This window comes from Varroa destructor, unplaced genomic scaffold (genome assembly GCF_002443255.2).
Source record: "Varroa destructor unplaced genomic scaffold, Vdes_3.0 BEIS01000005.1, whole genome shotgun sequence".
Lineage (NCBI taxonomy): Eukaryota > Metazoa > Arthropoda > Arachnida > Mesostigmata > Varroidae > Varroa > Varroa destructor.
The window spans coordinates 22,531,736-22,540,524 of record NW_019211458.1 but is presented as its reverse complement, the minus strand read 5'-3'; the positions used below and the strand labels follow the sequence as shown (position 1 = coordinate 22,540,524).

Genomic DNA, 8,789 nt, shown 5'->3' with positions numbered 1-8,789 from the left:
AGCACTAGCTACACGTAAGAAGGCCGAAAAGGACTCGTCCATCAAGGAATAGGCTGCACAACAAAGACAACTCTAAGTGATGTACCATGAAAATACGCGAAATCGGTTTGATTGGTTCAGAGTAGGCTAGAAGCGAGAGGGCTCCGCTAACTCGAAAATGTTTGCAATTTCTATATCTTCGCGAAGCCCAAACAGAAGCAAACGGTGGCAACGGAAGTGATATGAGTCTAGAGCTGCGTTCGACCGTTCGTTCATTTTTAAAACTCTTGGAAGGATTTTTAAGCAAGCTAGGTGACAGGAACGTGCCAATGCACTTGGGATCCGGCATATGAGTCCACTGACAGACTATATTATAGTGTGTGTGTACAGAGAGTTTTTCAAAGATCGCGTGAAATCAATAACAACGAACTTGTCAGTGGAAGCGGACACAGACGCAGTGGCGCATATGCGGTTAAGCAAAACCTACGGCAGCTATCGCCTTGCTGATCGGTTCTAAAGCCTACGCCGGCTAACTCTAGTCACGAGCACGTTACGTTTTGAAGGTGCAGTACTAACCAGGCTTCGATAGAGGCGGTACGTTTTGTCATCTGTGTGATTTCAACGCTCCCTCCATGTTTATCGCTAAAAGCTAAGAAAAAAAACGTGTATGGAATGAAGAAAGGCTCATTTGATTCCTAACAATGACGCGTCCTAAACAAGCGGTGTGGCCCTCGCAGCTCGCCAAAATTTGGCTGAACTATTTAACGCTAGCAAAGCGAAACATGAACGGCGCAATTGTCTTTGTCGTTACGCTATCTACAAGTACTAATCGCAAGATACCAAACTTGTTACTGGACTATTTTTGTTTGTCTCGGTATCTGGTTAACGAATATTGAACAAAAGATGAAGGAAAAGGCTGAAGGCGAGAGCTAGCAGGCGAATTTAAAGGTGGAAGATAAGGTGAAATACCTGCGAGTAAAAGACGGTGAGGGATAGGGCAAAATGAAAACAGCAAGGGGCATGTCATTGCAAGTGGATTAATCAATTTAAGGACGACAGGCAGTGCAGTAAGGGAGGCAGTTGCCGAGGCAGAAGGCAGGTTCGAATAAATTAACGTTAAACAGTGCAGTCCTCACGAGCAACTATTAGCTGGCTGGGGGAACAGGAACGAAAAGGATATAGTAGCTGCTTTCCAGAGTTAGCTTGGTACAGCGGCATTGCAGATGTGCAGGCGGAGTCGACAGTGTTAGAGGCATCCACCGCAGCTCCAATTTCTCTGGTGACTCCCTTTGGTCCCAGGGTCCCTCCGAACTCTAGCTGGTAAGTCCGACAAAACGGGGTGGCCGTGGCCTCTCATACAATAAGCAGATGAACGCATTGAATGCAAACAGAACCTAATTTAACTCCAACCTTTTGAATGGAGATTGAAGAGGGATCGAAAGTAGTCGGGACTGAAGAGGCTAAGGTTAGGAGTGATGCTAGGCAGTTGAATAAAAAGGCTTCCTTTACCAGATGTACGCCTCATCCTTCTTTTTGTTTTATTTGCATAGCACTGTCGATTAGCCGGATAGATAGCCGGATAGATAGAATTACGTGTATTAATGCTGGCATTAGTGTCTATCTGGGTTCCTTCCTTGTACACAAGTAGGTCCGAGCTGGTATATTTAAATGCTTCTATTTTTTACGTGCTGCTTTTTTCTTCCGCAACCACGTGTTGCATAATGAGTACTTTAAACACCCAGTGATTGTATCGCTGTCTATTGTTAGCAGAATCCTTCGGCGCTTGCTTAGTCCGTCGTACGAAAGAACAGCCAACATTCATATGAAGAGCAATTTGTTCACTCAAGCTATATAATTGCATCCACTTTATAACCACCTTACCATATAGTATAATCCGATATATTTTTTTTATAAGAGTCTGCTTTTCTAATGATGCTGACTTGCCCTCAAACTATCCAGTGACTAATCATGAAATCTTTATTCTTTTTAGGGCGCGCTCGTGACTAATATAAAACTTATATTACCATTTATTCAAGCCAGATTTATCTTCATCAGTCAATATAACGTTGGAGAGGTCTACCAGCTTCACTGCTATTAACGAAACGTGAGATTTGTAGCGTTGATATTCGAGCTTAAAAGACCAAGGACAGACTGAAAGACCTTTGGAAAGGTATAACGTTTTCAAAAACGTTTACTTTAGGGTGTTATTAGATGATACGTTAGTGCTACATGTTTAAGAATATACATATTTCGTAGATTATTTTATTTACTTCAAAAACTCATGGGTTCGAGAAAAAAACGAGGTGTTGCTAACAATATCTAACCAGGCTCGCCATATACAAACCAACAATTGTTGATTAGTTTTCTTCTCATCCATATCACTGTGTAGATGCCAAAATTGACCGTGAATATTTGTACTGGCTTATCGTGCTCGAAGCTTTAACAAGCCGGCGTCGAAGCTCGTCTTTCGTAACTCTGCTCGTTGAGTGAAATTACAATATTAAAGAAGATGCTTGATTAATGATTAGTTACGTATATCCTAACGTACGACTAGTATATATTGGTTGCAGAGTAAACAATCCGATTTCGATTTACTTTATCTTTTTCTTCTTTTCTGCTTTCAGCTATTAATAACCATCCTTCTAGTTTCTGTGTCGTCAAGATGTACTTTTTTGTCAATCTGGTTTGTCATATGGGGCAAATCATTTGGTGTTTCGTCTCGTAAAGAATGCATTAACTAGTAAACACGAGAAGATAAAGGTGGGAAGCTCCAGGAGAACTGAAAAACAGCCGCCGGTTCCGACAGCTATAGAGCGATTCGATCCGGCCCTACCTAGAGAACTGCTCTATCCGAACTGCGGCATCCAGGCTCTAGTTTTCAGGTATTCTAGAGCAAGGGAAAAAAATTAGAGCGAGGAAAAATATAGACCCCTCGTTAATTATCGGCAGCGCTTCTTTGAAGGCCATCGCTTCGGCCTATCTGCTTTGCCTGATCGGCCAGTCCCTAATCGACGCACGAACTTAGCGAGGGGAGAGGTGCTGCTGCCACTTGCCGTCAGCTGCCTCCGAAACGCAAGGATCCCGCAGAGCTAGTTCTGAATCGAAACTGACCAGCGGTCTTTCCCCTTCTCTGGGGATGGATATAGAAGTTGAAATCCTCTTAAATATGACATAGTCCTTGGGGAACGGAGGTTCCTGTCACTGCTCGTAGCGCTCTAGAAGCGCTCCGCACTAAAGCTAGTAGCGGCTTGATCGGCCAAGAGAAGCACCGCTATCGCCTTCACCGTGACTGTAGCCGCTCCCGTCACAGAAACAGCACGAGCGGAAACCTCGTTCCGCCTGGTGCGATTAGATCCTGAGGCTCTTTTCGTCTTTCTCTGGAAATGCTCTTCACTAAAGGAAGGTAACGAGGGACGACTGAGTGCACCACACGGCAGCTGTTCAGGGCTTCTAGCAATGGACAGTGGTAAGCTGCAAGCAGAAAAAGTGAGCGGGAGAGCTGGATGCTGGCCCAGACAACGCTCAGCCGAAAATAAGAACTCTAGACAAGTGGATTATAGAGACACACTGTTTTTTCCTTGGGGAGATCGAGAGTTAGTGTTGAGAGCTTATGCACCGCCAAGGGAAAATAAGAAAGGAAGAACAAGCACACGCTGTATTGTTCATTGCAATTCGTTTCGTCACAGCCCCAGCTTAGCTTGTAAATAGAGATACAGAACACGACTCCTGAAAGTACACACAATTACATCAGCTTCGCTAACTTTTAAATGAATCATTTTAAAATAGCGAAGAACTTCCACCTTGGACGCTGAAACCTAATATATAGTTCGCGATAACCGAAGCCAGCTGAAAGAGAAATAGTAGCATTAGTTTAACAAAATATTTAGAAATGATTTCTTACAGTAAGCTATAAGTCAATCAAAGTAACTAGCATTCCACATAATAAAGCTGAAGTCATTTACATTTATGTCTTGCAATGCAGAAATTTTCGTTATAAACTAGACGAATGAGATAGCGGTGCCGTGCACCTTGCCGAAAGCGACGGCGGCGATGTATAGCGAGCGTAGGAACACACTACGTGCTCCAGTGGTTCATTCTAATACAGATTACGTACAGCAAAGTTGTAACTTAGACCTCCTGCTCTTAGGGACGATTCGACTCCTGTTTTTCGACGTACGGAAAACGCTGCCTGGATTTAAAAATACGTATCTAGTGTTTCTAGCGTTGATTTGACACACGTCCGAGTAGCAAAAAGCTGCTTTCTGACGCAATAAATAATTTTTCGACATGGAACCGTTGTTTTTTTTGTCTAGCACAACAACGTTGATTTCATATTTCATTACTATGAAGTTTGTTAGATCTTCAGATTTACATGAGACAGATCGCGTTACTGAACTTTCTTTTCGATCATATTCCAAAATCCTGGAGCTACATGGGACAGCTTTTAATTTGCAATTAAAAATTGAGCATTTAATAAAATTTTTTTCAATGATAAAAAATTGAGTCGGCCGGTTGTCCCAAATCTGTATTTTCAAAAACAAGCTGCATTTTATAAGGATCGTTCTATTAAGCAATATTACCTGACTACCCGGGAAGCTACTTGAGCCGTGTCGAAATAGGTCTATATAAAACGTTGAATTTCAAGCACAAATAAAATTGGATACTGTCGATGCTAATTCTATAGAAAAATGGAAGGAAACAAATATGTCCAGGTTACAACTCACCCTATGGAAGATACTACTTGTGGATGTGCCAGTACCGGGACGATTCAGAAGCCACCTTCACACTGTGCAGCAGAACATGTACATTTATGGTGTTTAATTATATATTTTGACCTGTCTAACTTGCAAATGAATAATTAAAAAGCATCGTCTTTTTTATAAGTAAGAATAAAATCAATTGGTCAGTTTTGGCCCAGTTTGGGCCAGCGGCACATGTATTTTAAATTTCTATTTTTTCAAAAAGGCATCGACTGCATTAAGTCAAATTAAGCACAAGAAAAGCGTGTCTAACAAATATAGGGGTACATTTTTTTTTGTTTCCCATGGAATCGATTGTCTTCATTGATAGCTTAAGTACATATAGGTACAAACCTCCCCTATCTTAAATTATAAATTAAGTTATAAAGCTTCTTCTTTTATCATTCTTTATGCTTCTCCTGGTAGATAACTACAGATTTGTTTCACGCGACTCGTCAAATCATATTAATATAAAAGGCAATTGAAAAATAGACTTCTTTCTGTTCAAATGTGAATATCCGCCAGCCACAGGCAAAAAACAAGATCGTTACAATTCAGTGATTAGTAATGTTTTATGCCTAAGTTGTATTTTTAAGCTTGGAGCATTGTTTAACGCTGACTGATGTCGGAAACAGCCGAGAAAAAGCCGAAGTTGTCAACTAACCTATATTAAGGTTACAATGGAAGTCAGTTGTGGTCGCACATGGTGTGGGATGTGGTTCTCCTGAAAGTTTCAGAACTTGCCCTTGTCCATGCAAAGACCTAATACTATTTTTAGGTAACATGATGATTATGTTATTGAGGAAAGAGATTATTTACCATAAAAGATCGGCAAGCGCAGACGGTCCAGCTTAGTATCGGAGGACGTAGTCTCCTGCCGCTCTCTGTTGCTCCTGCTGCCGCTTTCAGAAACAGGCTCATTTTTCAAGCAAAAGTAGCGAGGCAGCCTGCCACAGGACGCAGTAACTAGTTCGGATTCGGGAGCAACCCGCGTGCAAACGAAGCTCAAAGGCAACTCTAACGCGCACATACATCCCGCCGCGAGGCATGGCAAGAACTCGCTCCGTGTCTTCTGTTTATCCCCCTCTCAACTCAGTCAGTTGGCAGCAGGCTAACCTATGCAAATCTAGCCGCTAGACAGAGCTTATATTCCCCCCTGTTGATATCTCACAAACCCGTTTCGGGCTATCCTGATCCTCAGACGTCAGCAACGCTGAGGTCCGGACAGGCGGACTGGCCGGCTGGTTGCTCGGGATTATGTTGGGGTAACGGCGGCTGGCGATGGCAGCACGCCAAGCAGTTCTGGTTTTCTCTAAGTGAACATATACGAGAGCTTCGCAGACCAGTAGGAAGAGGCGGGCAGAAGCAAACGATGAGAAAGAGCAAAAGAAAGGACACGAGTTGGCGCCGTGCTGGGCCACAACCCCAACTGAATATGGCAATGCGGTGGCAAGTACTAACGCAAGGCCACCGGGATCCTTTTCTCCTGCTCTCTTTCTAGCAGCTAATACTACTGTCGCTATTGGCCGTAATGATGGAGATAATAGTGAAGGATAAATTGAGCAAGGCCCCCAAGAGTTTTCTACGGCGTAAATAAACGCCATTTTCGCGTCGTCGTCAGCCAGTCCTGCGTCTACTAGGGATCAAGCAGTACCCATCAACGTACCACAAGCAACCCGACGGGTTTTCGAAACGTTGGGCCTCTAACTGCTTTTCACATGTAGAAAGCAGCTGAGAGGAAGAATGCTCTTTTTCTGCAACCCGTCTTGCCGTCTCTCCTGTTCCATTGGCTTACGCCGCCTTCTCTTCTGCCAATTCCAGCCTCAATCCTTTCAACAGCTTTCAGCTGCTTTTCAGTCAGCGACGAAGCCCGCGGCACGCGCTGATCGGTGAAAAGCCAAACTGCGTATGCTGTTATCCCGAGCGCACAGCTGGCCCGCTCGCTGTTCCCGTTACCGCTGGTGGCGGAGCACTTCTCGAATCTTTTCCAGATCTCCCTCAACATATTCGACATTTATTTGAGTTATTTTTTACTACTGACGGCGGCGCCATCCGTCGCGGCAGCGCGAGTGAGTCGCAATCCATGATTATTGCAAGAAGCAGCGCACGGAACGAACGAAGAATGGGTAGTCCTGTGAGCACTAGGAACATCAGCGCAGCCAACGGCGTTCCGGCTGATTTTTGAGCAAAGTCAGAGTACGAGGGAGAAGAAGCGTTAGCGAACAAGCTGATGGGACAAATGCCAAACCCGAGAGCCATGCTTTCCTTACCCCCAGCCCTACAGTGTGCGACGACACACATATCCCATCCCTGTGCGTGCAAGCTTTGCTTTCGTTTTAGGCGGAGCCTTTGGACTTTCTTGTATTCGACAATCTAACCGATTACAAGCGCTATTTGGATGAATAGATCCGGCTTTGTACTCTTTATCGCTTTCGATAACCGCTTTCGTTGGTTTGTCGCTTTTTGTCGAGCGGCTTGTGGTTCGCAGAGAAAGAGTTGATGGGAAAAAGGGGAAAATAAGGAGCAGTTTCATTGACAAGCGCGCACACCCCCATTGAACTTGGACACTACTCAACATACACTGAGTTCTACGGCGCGGCGAGGTAAATGCATGACGTAGCTCGGATGAAAGGAATGATAGTCTATACATACGTACATATGTTGCTCATCAATGACAACGACGACAAACTGCTGATATATCCCCGCGCGTCTCTAATGTATGACGATGATTATGATGAGAGTAGCGAATAAGACAGCGACAAAATGGACCTATTGCTAATGCTAAGGAAGAAAGACCGTTAAAGCTTAAATGACACAAAGTTTAAGAGGAATTATCCAGTTTTCAAGCGTAGGCTGTACAAGCACAGCGAAGAAGGGTGGGAGTCAGGTTGGTGACAAAGATTATGAGAAGTTAGTGTGAGATGGCAAATTTAACTTAGAGGAATTTAAGAGAATCGTTAACAAAATCCATTTCGTTTCCTGTTTCTTGCTTTTCTAGTGCCTTACTCACCACCACCCGTCACGAGTCGATCAAAAGATATCTACTAGCACTGCATAGCTACTCGAACTCTTCCGAACTTATCCTTTCCTGGGTGAACGAAATGCTGTCTAGCTGGCTTGCGTACTTTGAAAGCCGAACTAGCTGCGTTCAAGCCCCGGCTCCGTATAGCCCAGACAACCAGCCAGTCTCAATAAGCTAACCGAGCAAGTGAGTTGTGCCCGCCGATGCTTGACAACACTAGGGGGAGAAAAGGGGGTTTGCACGGTGACTCGGCACGACAGGATTATGTTGATAATGATCTGTCCTTTCGTCGTTATGAGCGTCGTAGTCGTGGACGATATCTAAGTCATTGTTGAAATGGGAGCTCTATGACGGGAGCCAAATGATTCGTAAATCACCAAAAGGGAGCAATGACAGTACAGCCCCTAGTGCCAGAGGGTCCGTTCACTACCGCTAAAGGGAGCAAAATGCAGGGGGTTAGATATTTGTGGCCAGTGGGTATTGGTGCCAGAAACGAACGAGCCGGCAGATGGGAAAGCCGTCCGGCTATTGAATGTGTCCGTGCGTGTAGCTAATTGCCCTACATCGCGCTTTGTGAGAGAGTGAAGGAAGGGCTTTGTGTAGTAGCGGTAGGTGCAGGCTAGAGGGTGTTAACAAGGAACAATGCTTCATCAAACAACGATTCTCTTGGCTAACTGATGAACGTTTGCATGAACGTTAGACTATAGTGCCCCCTATGTTCTGAGAATCGTCTTCCTGTTTTGTCTATCCGCCGTAGGGATCCAATGATTGAGCATCTGCTTCAGACTGATGACAACTCTGGCAAATCGCTCGTGCTTAAAACTGAAAACATCAAAACAACTGAGCAATATGAGATTGTGTGTAAAAATCTCACAGTCTACAGGTGCTTGTTTTTTTCGCAGCGCACATTTTTTCCAATTACAATTCGAACCGAAACGTGTTTATGTTGTGTAATATATTCTCTTTAGAAATATGTGTAAAAAATATTATTACCCAGTAAACCAGTTGTACTCTTTTTATGCACACTTATATGGAGGACACTATATATA

General features: G+C 44.0%; 1 long non-coding RNA gene across 1 annotated transcript; it reads left to right on the top strand.

Moving 5' to 3' along the window:
- The first annotated feature begins 716 nt into the window (after positions 1-716).
- Positions 717-4,272, top strand: LOC111251209 (uncharacterized). Its single transcript, XR_002673673.2, has 3 exons — positions 717-1,299; positions 1,970-2,149; positions 2,604-4,272. It is a non-coding gene; the product is annotated as an uncharacterized LOC111251209 (long non-coding RNA).
- Positions 4,273-8,789: the final 4,517 nt, after the last annotated feature.